At 43.6% G+C, this 14,213-nt stretch overlaps 1 protein-coding gene across 20 annotated transcripts in view; it reads left to right on the forward strand.

Annotated features, from left to right (window-relative positions):
• SLC35B4 (solute carrier family 35 member B4) overlaps window positions 1-14,213 on the forward strand; it is a 179,869-nt gene that overhangs the window by 98,173 nt on the left and 67,483 nt on the right. For 17 of the 20 annotated variants that reach the window (XM_027101873.1, XM_027101864.1, XM_027101865.1 and 14 more), the window contains 2 exons: window positions 4,828-4,943; window positions 9,575-9,729. The exons of 2 other annotated variants lie outside the window; for them this stretch is intronic. The gene's annotated coding sequence lies outside the window, so the exon portion shown is untranslated. Of the gene's footprint in view, window positions 1-1,069; window positions 2,902-4,827; window positions 4,944-9,574; window positions 9,730-14,213 lie in introns of those variants that run through there. One more of the 20 variants, XM_027101881.1, reaches the window with a different exon arrangement.

The raw sequence follows: 14,213 nt of genomic DNA on the forward strand, positions 1-14,213 counted from the left end.
GTGGGACCCCCATGAACGGAAGACGAAGCTCTGGGGGTCAGCCTCTGCCAGTGGCCTCCAATCCTCAGAAAAATCCCCCCAGTTGTACCGGAGACACCCCACACCTCATGATGTACCTCCGTTAAAAGTGGCCCCATGATACAGGACAGCAATACCGGAACGTGCTGCTGCGCTAGGGAAATCTCAAGCCACCGGGCTTCGGAAGTGGCCGGAATGGGATTTAGCTTGAATTAGATGATGGCGCAGGGAGCAATTTCTTATGAACCTTTTGAAGTAACTGAATGAGAAACAGGAGGAGGACCTGGGTGAGTCTGGGAACTTCGGGAAACATCTTTAGGATGCTTTTGTAGGAATTCTCTGGGATAGAGGTTCTGAGGGAGAGGAACGTTGCAGGGCATTTACAGAGTCCTCACCCGGTCAGGAAACCAAAGGCAACGCACTAGAAAGGCAAAGAACACAAACACCGAACAGGACAGACAGACCCCGACTCACTCCCACCTTGTGCCATCAATACTGTCACCGAAAGAGACCCCCAGAGCCCCTCGTGACTCCCCAGCCCTTCCGCAGTCAACAGCCCTGTTGCCAGAGAGAGAATACTTCGCCCCTCAAAGCAGAATCTCTGATGAGAAACCATACTGTCCGCACGGCTGGAGTGAAAGCATCTCTTACATCATTTCAATCCTACGGGAAGGGGAAAATCACCAGCGTGCCCGCAGGCTCCGGAGTCTGGGTGTAGCTGACCTCTGCCTGCCTCCTGACAGTTCACAAAGCCCTTTCACATATGGAATCACGCTGGAACCTCACAACAGTCCCGAAAAGGGGACTTATCGTCCCTGATTTATGACTGAGAAAATTGAGGCTGAGAGACAGAAAGTACCTCTCCCCAAGCCATGGAACCATGGGTAAGTGGGTCAGGAATTGAGCCTTGAGCCGAATCTTTTAATTCTAAATAACACAACCCCCCACCCCGCCGCTTTTTTTTTTCTTTTTTACAAGCAGGGGCAAATAAAAAAAAAATCAATCTGGGGAGTTCCTAAAAAACTACATTTTTCATTTTATAAGATTGTCCGGTATTCCGTGATTTTTTTCCTTCCTGTATTTTTTGGCATTAAAATGTCTTTTCTTCATGAAATGATGCTAATTGTGGATGGAAGATTAACATTTTTTGTCAGGTTTACTTAATCAGATTGAAAAAAATGACAACCCTATGTTAGCCCCCAAAATGTGTATTGGGGACCTTCCCTGGTGTTAGACATCGGAAAGCCCAGGAACCAGCAGCCTGCAGTGCGCTGTTCGCAGAGGGCTACTGAGTCCGTTTACGCTCCCTGCTAACCACTAGAGGGCAGGCGTGTTACGTTACGGCTGAGTATCCAGCCCCATGCCTGAGGAGTCTTCCCGGCCAAGGCCAAGAGTGGGAGCAACACCCTCTTATGAACGTAGGAAAGCTACAGAGACACGCCCCCCCCCGACCCCACCCCAAACGTGACGGGCTTTGGAGTATCCCTGGCACCTGAATGCCTTAAAAACATATTCCTCTCTCCAGAATGTATGGGTCTATATCGAATTAGCAGCAATTCTTCTTACTGCCAAGAGAAATTTCCAGGTCTATTTTTACATTGTAACACTTTGGCAATCAAAGTTATTCAAAACCCTTTAAGCTCTGGGAAACCTTGAAACTGTGAAAGAAGTAATTTTTCTTAAATTTCAACAATCAGTGCAATATATTTTAATGAATCTCTAAAAGCATCACTCTGAAGGTGAAAACGGGGAGACATAGTTACCATTTTTGAACAATTGTGTCTATTCTCAGCTGTGTGATGCTTACTTGATTGGCACTTGTTGACTGTGTACAGTCTAAACAGCCCATGGAAGATGGTGGGCAAGCATCCCTCAGCAGGTCATCACGGGGCAGGCTTTGTCAAGCCTGCATTGGGAGACGTTGGTCTGTCCACCAAATCCACATCCACTGTTGTTTGTAGAAGCTTATGTCACCTTCACTGATTATATTAACTTCCTCCCATTATAAGTTGGAAAAGAGCTGATACTTGTGGTACCATCACTTCCGAGGGTAAACGTTATGCAGTCAATGACAACAAAAACTGACAAAATTGACATCCTTTTATGGAACAGAAGTTATCAAGATAACAACTGCTCGGGCACCCCCTCAAAAGCCACCAGCCAAGATCATTGCTCTGCCCTTCTTCTTTCTTGTCCCTGTAACTTCATCAGCAAGTTGGCCGTGGTGCCCTCCTGACAACTTGTCTGGTCCCGAGAGTGGGCTGAATCTAAGGCTTTATCATCAGCCAGATTTATTTTGCCTTAAGCTTCCCACAGTCAAGGAAAAGAAACGCTCGGGCCGTACTGCTTTCTGGCAAATAAGGAAGCAACGTGCACCAGAGGAGCCTTTCTGGACCCTGTGCTGTTTTTGTGTTTTTGTGATAATATGGCCCTGGAATGTTTAGTGACATCGTTGTGTCACCTACCAAACCACACAGAGCATGTTACCAGCAAAAATGCAAGACTCCTTTTATAAATAATCTTCAGTTCGTTTTGTGTGCATAGATCTGGGGTGGCTTCTTACCCTGGATGAGTGGAATTACATGTATTCTACATTCCACAGGACCTAGCCCTGTGCCTTATGCCAAACAGGTGTGTAATAAATGTTGCACTAAACCCTGTATGGGTTTTAAGTCAGCACATTATAGAATGCCGCATGCGGCAGGCTCCCTCAGAGAATTTCTTGTCATGTTAGAGTTTGGATCTATAGGAAATATGTATGCAGTGCTCCTGAACTACGCCTTCCATCTAAGCACGCGAGAGGAACTTTGAAGATGATCAGAGGAGAGTCATATTGGTGAAGGAAATGAAATCATTTGAATTCCACTTGGCAGTTCCAGAAATGTAAGTTACTCCCAGAGTATATATAGCCCTAGAAGGTTCTAATCCTGACACACCCTAGAACAAGTTGATGGGTTCTGGCTTCAGGATGAATGCAGAGAAGCCAACAGAGCAACCATAGCACTAAGCACATAAATATTGAATACTGTGTGCCTATAAGATGCTGTGCAAGTGGAAAAAGAATTTTCACTATTTTGATCAACCGTTGCTGAAAACTGTGGCTAGTAGCCTAGAGGAGAAATAATAATTTCTTCATGGTTCACAGTTTACAAAATATTTTCACATACCATATCACATCGAATCCTTCAAACAACCAGGTGAAGTAGTTGTTATTTTCAGAGAAGGAACGCTTAGAAATGTTGCAGTTTGCCCGGGCTGGGTGGGAAAATAGTGTCTCAAAACCAGGATATTTGACTCCCACACTAGTTCTCTCCCACTAGGCATGGATTTAGATCATCTGACCCCAAGAAGCTTACTTAAATGAATCAAAAGGACAATCTGGGTGCAAACTCAGTTTGGTTAAAAGTTATTATCTTACATGTTAGTAATTCCAGTGCATCGTGGGATTGTTTTGTAGCCTTTCTTGCCTTTTTAGGGAATTCTATCAAATTTTCAGAGTTCCTCATGAGAAGTTTCAACCCTTTTCTTCTCTACGTATAATTCATTCGCAGTGAGTGATTCCTGATCTGCCTTATTTGTAGTTGCAAAATACTGGAGCAAACAAAACGTCCAGCCACAAAGGGTGTGTTAGATCGACCTCAATAACTGGGCTTCTCTGCTAGAGTATAGGGAATTCTCTCTCTGTTCACTCAGCTGTGATGTTGTGGAATGTGAGTTCCAAAGCCCGCTGGTCTCAGGAACCCCTGCTCTCTCAGGCTCTGGAGTTCAGGGGCCATGTGACCACGGGAGTGACAGACTCTCTGCTCAGAATTGCCCCTCCTCACTGCTGGATGGGGGGAAGCCACTGGTAACACGTGTCACTAACACCAAATATTAAGTGCCACACGTGAAGGGCTAATAAAACATTAAATTGTAACACAATAAGAACACCCACCCCTTCCCTTTACTAACTTCAGCTGTAGACCAAAGCGATCTTTTTTATCCTAAGCAAGACTTCATACAGTTTTTCTTTTCTTTCTTTTTTTTTGCGGTACACGGGCCTCTCACTGTTGTGGTCTCTCCCGTTCGGGAGCATAGGCTCCAGACGCGCAGGCTCAGCGGCCGTGGCTCACGGGCCCAGCCGCTCCGCGGCATGTGGGAACTTCCCGGACCGGGGCACGAACCCGTGTCTCCTGCATCGGCAGGCGGACTCTCAACCGCTGCGCCACCAGGGAAGCCCCATACACTTTTTCTCCTCTCCTCTCCTATCCCCATCCTACTGCATCTGTGTGTTGCACACACACACACATACACACTCATTTCTGAGGTTCAGTCCTCACATGACCAGAAAGATCTAAAATGAAAAAAGGTGGGAGAGGGATGATGGAGGAAAAGAAACAAGCCAGCTAGATGGACGGGCCTCCAAATCTCAGGGGGACTGGCTAATGTTACTGTAGCTTAGAGACCGCCTAGTCATTCAGTGAAACACAGAGAAGAGAGAGATTCATTTGCTATTCTAAAAAGCCACAAGTCAGTAAATGCAAATGTGCCCTATTGGAGAAAACCAAATTAAAGGAACTGCTGGGAATTCTCTGCCTAGTTAAGCAGAACAATTTTCCCCTTTAAGGCCATGTTTACCCTTCAGAAATCACATACCCTAAAGCACAGAAACCTAGACATGCATCATTTTCGGGAAGGATATGTTGCATTAGCCCGGCCTAGTCCTTCAAAGGTAGAAACACAAAATCCATCATTGCCCTGAATGGCTTCTACAGTGCTGCAGCTGCAAAGAGAGAGAACTCCAGGGCTCACATCTAACTCTGCTTCCAGGTGACCAGTGTCTGGGTGGTCAGAGACTTGGCCTTCCTCAGCCACAGCTACATTCCAGCATGAAGACAGTTGGAGAGACCGTAGGTCAGAGAAGGACCCTCCAAAGCCAGAGACAGGTAACAGGCAAATCAACGGGGATGTGGAGAGCTCATGCCCCAGTTCCTGAAATTTGTCACTGGGTCAGTTGCAGCGAGTCGTTCAAGATTTATATTTTTTGCTTAAATTGCTAAGGAAATTTTTTCCAATTGTTCTGTCTCTGTCTCCAACCAGCCCCTGTTGGTTTTAGGTTATGGAAATACACTCAGCCTAGCCCAAGCTAAAAGGGGGTTGGTGTGAGGATTCTGAGACTTTATAAGGAAAAACAAAACAAAACCAGAGCGAGCATGGGTGTAGCTGCCTCTCTCTGGGTCTCTGTCTCTGTCTCTCCACCACTGGGTCTATGTCACTGCTCTTGTGGGAGTCTCTCCTCTTGCTTTCTCTTCTCTGGCAAGAGACTCATTCCCACAGCTCCTGGAGGATTTGTCTTCAGTGCAGGCAACCAGCAGAGACTGACACCGTCTCTGATTCTCAGTTCCAGATTCCTAGAAAATAGAAACTTGTGAACAACAAACAAAAAAAGTACCACCAGCCTTTATGGAGTTATAATTTAGTAGAGAGAAAAAGATACTACCAAAATAGGCACATAAATTTATAAATTACAAAGTGAGAGGAAGTAGTATGCAGATGTACAGACTGCTATGGTAGAGAAGAATGCTTGGGGGTGTGCTATAGACTGAATGTTTGGGTCCACCCCCCAAATTCATATCTTGAAACCTAGCCCCCTGTGTGATGGTATTAGGAGGAGCCTTTGGGAGGTGCTTAGGTCACGAGGGTGGTGCCCTCATGAATGAGATTAGTGCCCTTATAAAACAGACCCCAGAGAGCTCCCTCACCCCTTCTGCTGTGTGAGGACATGGTGAGAAGGTGGCCATCTATGAACCAGGAAGAGGGTCTTCACCAGACACAGGATCTGCCAGCTTGATCTTGGACTTCCTGGCCTCCAGAGCTGTGAGAAATATATTTCTGGTCTAAATAAGCCACCCTGTCTATGGCATTCTGTTATAGAAGCCTCAATAAACCAAGACTGGGGTGTTATATAAATTGGTGGTTCAAATTGCTATCCTGAGGGAGTGACATTTAAGCTGAACTCTGAACAAGAAGTAGGAATTAGTCATTCAAAGGGAAGGGAAAGAATACTCCAGGCCAAGGAACCACACGAACGAAACCCCACAGCAGGGCAGAGCTGAGTTTATTTGAGAACCTTACATGCCAGTGTGGCCAGAGGCTGAATTGGGCTGAGTCTCAGGACTCAGCTAGATCTCACAGGTATGAGCTAGATCTCACAGCCAGGTTGAAGTATTTTGCTGGCAGTGCAATGGGGCACAATGACAGTATTTTAAGCAGATGCATCATTTTTTGGTTTAGTTTGAAAGATCATTCTGGTGACAGCATGAACTTGTTACTGGGAAGGAAGAGTGGAAACAGGGAGGAAACAGGGAGCAACTGAGGGTCCAGAGGAGAAATGTGCTGGCTTCTTAGTCCAAGGTTATGACAACAGAGATGAAGAGAAGAGAAGGAAAGGATTCAAGATAAATTTGGGAGACAGACATAACAGGTGTTGGGATGTATTTTATTGGGAAGAGGGGTAATGAGATAAAGGGTAGAACTGAGAATGCTCCCCAGATTTCTGGTCTGAGCAACTGGGTGGGGGCAGGTGCCAGTACCGAGACCAGAGCCCTGGAGCAGGAGAAGATGGGGCAGGAGGGGAAAACTGCTCTGCTTCAGACACGTGAAGCATCAGCTTCCTCTGAGACGTCAGAGTTGAAGAGTAGGTCATTGTACATATGAATCTAGTGCTCAGAGAGGGCTCTGGCCAAGAAGGATAAATGTTAGAGCCATCAGGATAAAGAGGGTTTTAAAATCACAGCCGTGGGTGAGTTCACCCAAGGAGAAAATACAAAGTGAGTGAGAACATGGCCCAGGGCTGAGAGTGAACAACTCTAACATCTAGAGCTTAGGTAGAGGAAAATCAGCTAGGAAGTCTGAGAGGCAATGGCCGGAGAGTAATGAAGAAAACCGGACAAGCGAGCTGTCACAGAGCAAGGAAAAGGCAGGAGGTAAAAGCTAGCACAACAGCTGCTGATATAGTCACCTAAACCAACACCAGTTCAAGGCCTATGCATGGGGGGTGTGCTGCCAGTGCCCCAGAATTTGTCTATTACACATAGCTAACGATGGCACTATCCATCTTTTCCTCCCAGCCCCTTCCTGCTTTATAGATATTCTAGGTAAACTTTTTTTTTTTTAATTTATTTATTTTTGGCTGTGTTGGGTCTTCGTTTCTGTGCGAGGGCTTTCTCTAGTTGTGGCGCGCGGGGGCCACTCTTCATCCTGGTGCGTGGGCCTCTCACTGTCGCAGCCTCTCTTGTTGCGGAGCACAGGCTCCGGACACACAGGCTCAGTAGTTGTGGCTCACGGGCCCAGCCGCTCCGCGGCATGTGGGATCTTCCGGACTGGGGTACGAACCCGTGTCCCCTGCATTGGCAGGCGGACTCTCAACCACTGCGCCACCAGGGAAGCCCTAGGTAAATTTTAACTGTAAACATCCAGTCATCCATCTGCCTACCTATCCATCCATGCATCCATCCATCCACCACCCACCCATCCACCTATCCCTCCATCCACTTACCCATCCATCCATCCATCCATCCATCTATCCCTCCATCCACTTATTCATCCATCCATCCATCCATCCCTCAGCTCCTCCTTCCATCCAAGTCCCGGACTTCCCACTAAGGTGCAGGTCACACAAGGGTCCACAAGGAGAAGCCCTCAGTCCCCTTTCTTTTCATTTTTCCTTTTCCTTTTCTACTAGTTTTTGTTTTCTGCCTCTGAAGGAATTGTGCAAGATTTGCCTCACCTTCACACCATGATATCCATCCTGGTGTTTGGTCTTCGTAAAGCACCTCGGACCCCAGTTTAATTATTGAGTTGAGTTCGCAGTAGTAACCATAGCAATAATAGGAACACCATGACTGAACAATCTTCCTCTTAATGAAGAGAAGGAGTATTTCTAGCTTCCAAATTATGCACACTGTGTTTTCACACAGCCTAGATTGCCTCCAACCAATTTAAGGCTCCTCACCCTCAGTTCAGTTTCTTTCAACATTTGCATTTTCTTCCAGCCTGTCAGCATGAAACACTCTTCTGTAGCTATGCCTTAAAGGTCAGCGTAGTACCTTCACAGAGACTGATGAGTCTCTTTCCTGTTGTGCTACACATGATAGCAAGCCTCCTTCTGCCCTTGCAGCAGACACCGTCCTGGCTTAGCCGGCATCCCTGCCCGCGGCCAATGTCTTCCCTAATTGCTGCCACCACTAGAACCACAGGTTCTCCCTTTCCCAGGAGGTGCCTTCCTCTTTCTATCACCTGGACTTGCCTTTTTATAGATCATTCATCCATCCAGCTTTGGAATGATGGCAGAATTCACTTGAACTTCCCCACATAGACGCACGGATTCCTTAAGGACCCTCCGTGACACAGGTTGTAAACCTAGACCCTAAAATTTGAGGATTACTTCCTCAAACCTTCTACTGTGTCAGAATTTACCTACTGCCACTTTCTTCTTTCCCTAGACTATTTCAAAGCAACTTACAAATGGTTCTTTCACTCTGCACCAGCTATAGCCCTGGGACTCTCTCTGCTCCATTCCAGTTATACGAAGTCCAGCCCAGATGTTCACACACTGAGGCCATCCTTTGTCTTTCTTTAGGGCAACACATCTCATAATGGTCAGCTTTTTTACATTCTCTTTTCCTTAAACTCTGAGCCAACTCTATCAGCGTGTTGCCTCACACACATTTTGGAAGTATGTAGGGGTGTAAATCCTTAGAAAAATAGACCCCCTCAGCTTGTTTTTGCTGCGGCAGGTGATGAATTAGGGGGGATTAAGTCTCTGCAAGCGAGAGTTGCTAACACTGCAATGGCTCTACCAAAAAGAGGTTTCTGAGTGTCTTTCCCTGGGGGTCTTTCAAAATAAAATGAACCTGCCTTAGATGATTTAGGGGGACAGATTAGATAACTTTTCAAAATTGCTTCCGGTCCTGAGTTTATACTATTCATTTCTCCCCAACTCTGCCCTCTGATTTCAGAAGTTATGCCCTGATGAACTGCACCCATCCCCCTACCTGTGTTCTCTGTTGCCCCGATTTTATTGATGGGGTGAGGTGGACACCCTTGTAAATCCGTCAGAAACATATCTTGAAGCATACTCTGGGGTCCATATTAAATCTAGGAAACTTATATCCCTTTTCCTTCTGTCCCTGAACAACAGTTAAGCATCTATTCCCATGCTTGACCATATCTTGGATTTGCTCATTTTCCTTGCCCATTCATCATTCCAAATTTTGAGTGAATGGGCACTGCTGAAAGGCATTGAAGGTCTCCTGAGATAGTTAAGCCATGGAATGCTTTGCTTGAGAGGGCAACTGTGAACTGAGAAGCATATTCCTGTGAAGGCTTCTAAATTTAAAAGCCAGAGAGGATTGACTCTCGCCGTCTTGCTCAGCACAGGTTCATTGTGTGGATTAACTGGGTCCGTGCTACTCCAGCAATTCACTTGTGCGATGTCCAGAGACATAGCCCAGTGTTGGTGGCGCAGTGGTGAGCACAGCTGCCTTCCCAAGACATAGCATCTTCTATAACAGAGGAAGAACAGAGTGCGGGGAGAGGGAGAACACATGGACTCTGGAGCCAGATACTCCTGCGTTTCTACTGCTTCTACCCTCCTTCACCGCTTCACATCTGTGTGACTTTACTGAATTTGCCGGCGCCTTCATCTTGGATTTCCCAGCCTCCATAACGGTGAGAAATAAAGACTTGTTGTTTAATTTTTTTTTAAATTTAAACCCTGCTAAGCCTTGGTTTCTTCCTCTGTGAAATGGGGATAAATGTAAGATTGCTGTAAGGGTTAGGTGAGCAAATGAACATGAAGTGTTCAACCACTGTCACCAGTGTCCAGGGCGCATTAAACATGTCACGATTACTCCTGGCCCCTGAATTTAGCTGGGTTGTTTTGTTAAAGGCATGTCTCAGTGCAGGGCTGCATTCGAAAGAAATACCAATTCCGTCACAAAAACCTGTGGAAGGTAATATATGCCTTTCCTGATAAGTGTCTTAAAGAGGCAGAGAGAGAATTGCTTTTATTTTTTTTAATTTTTTATACAATAGGTTCTTATTAGTCATCAGTTTTATACACATCAGTGTATACATGTCAATCCCAATCGCCCAATTCAGCACACCACCATCCCCACCCCCCACCCCGCAGTTTCGCCCCCTTGGTGTCCATACGCTTGTTCTCTACATCTGTGTCTCAACTTCTGCCTTGCAAATCGGTTTATCTGTACCATTTTTCTAGGTTCCACATACATGCATTAATATACGATATTTGTTTTTCTCTTTCTGACTTACTTCACTCTGTATGACACTCTCTAGATCCATCCACGTCTCAACAAATGACTCAATTTCGTTACTTTTTATGGCTGAGTAATATTCCATTGTATATATGTACCACATCTTCTTTATCCATTCATCTGTCGATGGGCAGTTAGGTTGCTTCCATGACCTGGCTATTGTAAATAGTGCTGCATTGAACATTGGGGTGCATGTGTCTTTTTGAATTATGCTTTTCTCTGGGTATATGCCCAGTAGTGGGATTGCTGCTGCATCAGATGGTAATTCTATTTTTAGTTATTTAAGGAACCTCCATAGTGGCTGTATCAATTTACATTACCACCAACAGTGCAAGAGGGTTCCCTTTCCTCCACACCCTCTCCAACATTTGTTGTCTGTAGATTTTCTGATGATACCCATTCTAACTGGTGTGATGTGATACCTCTTTGTAGTTTTGATTTGCATTTCTCTAATAATTAGTGATGTTGAGCAGCTTTTCATGTGCTTCTTGGCCACCTGTATGTCTTCTTTGGAGGAATGTCTATTTAGGTCTTCTGCCCATTTTTGGATTGGGTTGTTTGTTTTTCTAATATTGAGGTGCATGAACTGTTTATATATTTTGGAGATTAATCCTTTGTCCGTTGATTCCTTTGCAAATATTTTCTCCCATTCTGAGGGTTGTCTTTTCGTCTTGCTTATGGTTTCCTTTGCTGTGCAAAAGCTTTGAAGTTTCATTAGGTCCCATTTGTTTATTTTTGTTTTTATTTCCATTACTCTAGGAGGTGGATCAACAAAGATCTTGCTGTGATTTATGTCAAAGAGTGTTCTTCCTATGTTTTCCTCTAAGAGTTTTATAGTGTCCGGTCTTACATGTAGGTCTCAAATCCATTTTGAGTTTATTTTTGTGTATGGTGTTAGGGAGTGTTCTAATTTCATTCTTTTACATGTAGCTGTCCAGTTTTCCAAGCACCACTTATTGAAGAGACTGTCTTTTCTCTATTGTATATCTTTGCCTCCTTTGTCATAGATTAGTTGACTATAGGTGTGTGGGTTTATCTCTGGGCTTTCTATCTTGTTCCATTGCTCTATGTTTCTGTTTTTGTGCCAGTACCATATTGTCTTGATTACTGTAGCTTTGTAGTATATAGTCTGAAGTCATGGAGTCTGATTCCTCCAGCTCCGTTTCTTTCCCTCAAGACTGCTTTGGCTATTCGGGGTCTTTTGTGTCTCCATACAAATTTTAAGATGATTTGTTCTAGTTCCACAGAAAAGGCCATTGGTAATTTGATAGGGATTGCATTGAATCTGTAGATTGCTTTGGGTAGTAGAGTGATTTTCACAATATTGATTCTTCCAATCCAAGAACATGGTATATCTCTCCATCTGTTTGTATCATCTTTAATTTCTTTCATCAGTGTCTTATAGTTTTCTGCATACAGGTCTTTTGTCTGCCTAGGTAGGTTTATTCCTAGGTATTTTATTCTTTTTGTTGCAATGGTAAATGGGAGTGTTTCCTTAATTTTTCTTTCAGATTTTTCATCATTAGTGTGTAGTAATGCAAGACATTTCTGTGCATTAATTTTTTATCCTGCAACTTTACCAAATTCATTGATTAGCTCTAGTAGTATTCTGGTGGCATTTTTAGGATTCTCTATGTATAGTATCGTGTCATCTGTAACCAGTGACAGTTTTACTTCTTTTCCGATTTGTATTCCTTTTATTTATTTTTCTTCTCTGATTGCTGTGGCAAGGACTTCCAAGTCTATGTTGAATAATAGTGGTGAGAGCGGATATCCTTGTCTTGTTCCTGATCTTAGAGGAAATGCTTTCAGTTTTTCATCATTGAGAATGATGTTTGCTCTAGGTTTGTCGTATATGACTTTTATTATGTTGAGGTCGGTTCCCTCTATGCCCACTTTCTGGAGAGTTTTTATCATAAATGGGTGTTGAATTATATCAAAAGCTTTTTCTGCATCTATTGTGATGATCATATGGTTTTTATTCTTCAGTTTGTTGGGGTTTTTTTCAGTTTGTTAAAATGGTGTATCACATTGAGTGACTTGCATGTGTTGAAGAATCCTTGCATCCCTGGGATAAATCCGACTTGATCATGGTGTATGATCCTTAATGTGTTGTTGGATTCTGTTTGCTGGTATTTTGTTGAGGATTTTTGCATCTATATTCATCAGTGATATTGGTCTGTAATTTTCTTTTTTTGTAGTATCTTTGTCTGGTTTTGGTATCAGGGTGGTGGTGGCCTCATAGAATGAGTTTGGGAGTGTTCGTTCCTCTGAAATTTTTTGGAAGAGTTTGAGAAAGATGGGTGTTAGCTCTTCTCTAAATGTTTGATAGAATTCACCTGTGAAGCCATCTGGTCCTGGACTTTTGTTACTTGGAAGATTTTTTTTTTTGCGGTACGCAGGCCTCTCACTGTTGTGGCCTCTCCCATTGTGGAGCACAGGCTCTGGACGTGCAGGCTCAGTGGCCATGGCTCACGGGCCTAGCCGCTCTGCAGCATGTGGGATCCTCCCGGACCGGGGCACGAACCCGTGTCCCCTGCATCGGCAGGCGGACTCTAAACCACTGCGCCACCAGGGAAGCCCTCTTGGAAGATTTTTAATCACAGTTTCAATTTCATTACTTGTGATTGGTCTGTTCATATTTTTTCTGTCTTCCTGGCTTAGTCTTGGAAGGTTATACCTTTCTAAGAATTTGTCCATTTCTTCCATGTTATCCATTTTATTGACATAGAGTTGCTTGTAGTAGTCTCTTAGGATGCTTTATATTTCTGTGGTGTCTGTTTTAACTTCTCCTTTTTCACTTCTAATTTTATTGATTTGAGTCCTCTCCCTCTTTTTCTTGATGAGTCTGGCTAATGGTTTATCAATTTTGTTTATCTTCTCAAAGAACCAGCTTTTAGTTTTATTGATCTTTGCTCTTGTTTTCTTTGTGTCTGTTTCATTTATATCTGCTCTGATCTTTATGATTTCTTTCCTTCTACTAACTTTGGGTTTTGTTTGTTCTTCTTTCTCTAGTTCATTTAGCTGTAAGGTTAAGTTGTTTATTTGCGAATTTTCTTGGTTCTTTAAGTAGGATTGTATTGCTATAAATTCCCCTCTTAGAACTGCTTTTGCTGCATCCCGTAGGTTTTGGATCATCCTGTTTTCATTGTCTTTTGTCTCTAGGTATTTTTTGATTTCCTCTTTGATTTCTTCAGTGATCTCTTGGTTATTTAGTAACGTATTGTTTAGCCTCCATGTGTTTGTGTTTTTTACGTTTTTTCCCCTGAAATTCATTTCCAATCTCATAGCATTGTGGTCAGAAAAGATGCTTGATATGATTTCAATTTTCTTAAATTTACTGAGGCTTGATTTGTGACCAAAGGTGTGATCTATCCTGGAGAATGTTCCGTGTGCACTTGAGTAGAAAGTGTAACCTGCTGTTTTTGGATGCAATGTCCTATAAATATCAATTAAATCTATCTGGTCTATTGTGTCATTTAAAGCTTCTGTTTCCTCATTTATTTTCATTTTGGTGATCTGTCCATTGGTGTAAGTGAGGTGTTAAAGTCCCCCATTATTATTGTGTTACTGTCGATTTCCTCTTTTATAGCTGTTAGCAGTTTCCTTATGCATTGAGGTGCTCCTATGTTGGGTGCATATATATTTATAATTGTTATATCTTCTTCTTATAATTGTTATATCTTCTTCTTCTTCTTCTTCATTATGTAGTGTCCTTCCTTATCTCTTATAACATTCTTCATTTTAAAGTCTATTTTATGTGATATGAGTATAGCTACTCCAGCTTTCTTTTGATTTCCACTTGCATGGAATATCTTTTTCCATCCCCTCACTTTCAGTCTGTATGTGTCTACAAGAGGTCTGAAGTGGGTCTCT

Source organism: Aethalodelphis obliquidens, unplaced genomic scaffold (assembly GCF_003676395.1).
Source record: "Aethalodelphis obliquidens isolate GAN/ISIS:26980383/991018 unplaced genomic scaffold, ASM367639v1 scaffold5, whole genome shotgun sequence".
Classification (NCBI taxonomy): Eukaryota; Metazoa; Chordata; class Mammalia; order Artiodactyla; family Delphinidae; genus Aethalodelphis; species Aethalodelphis obliquidens.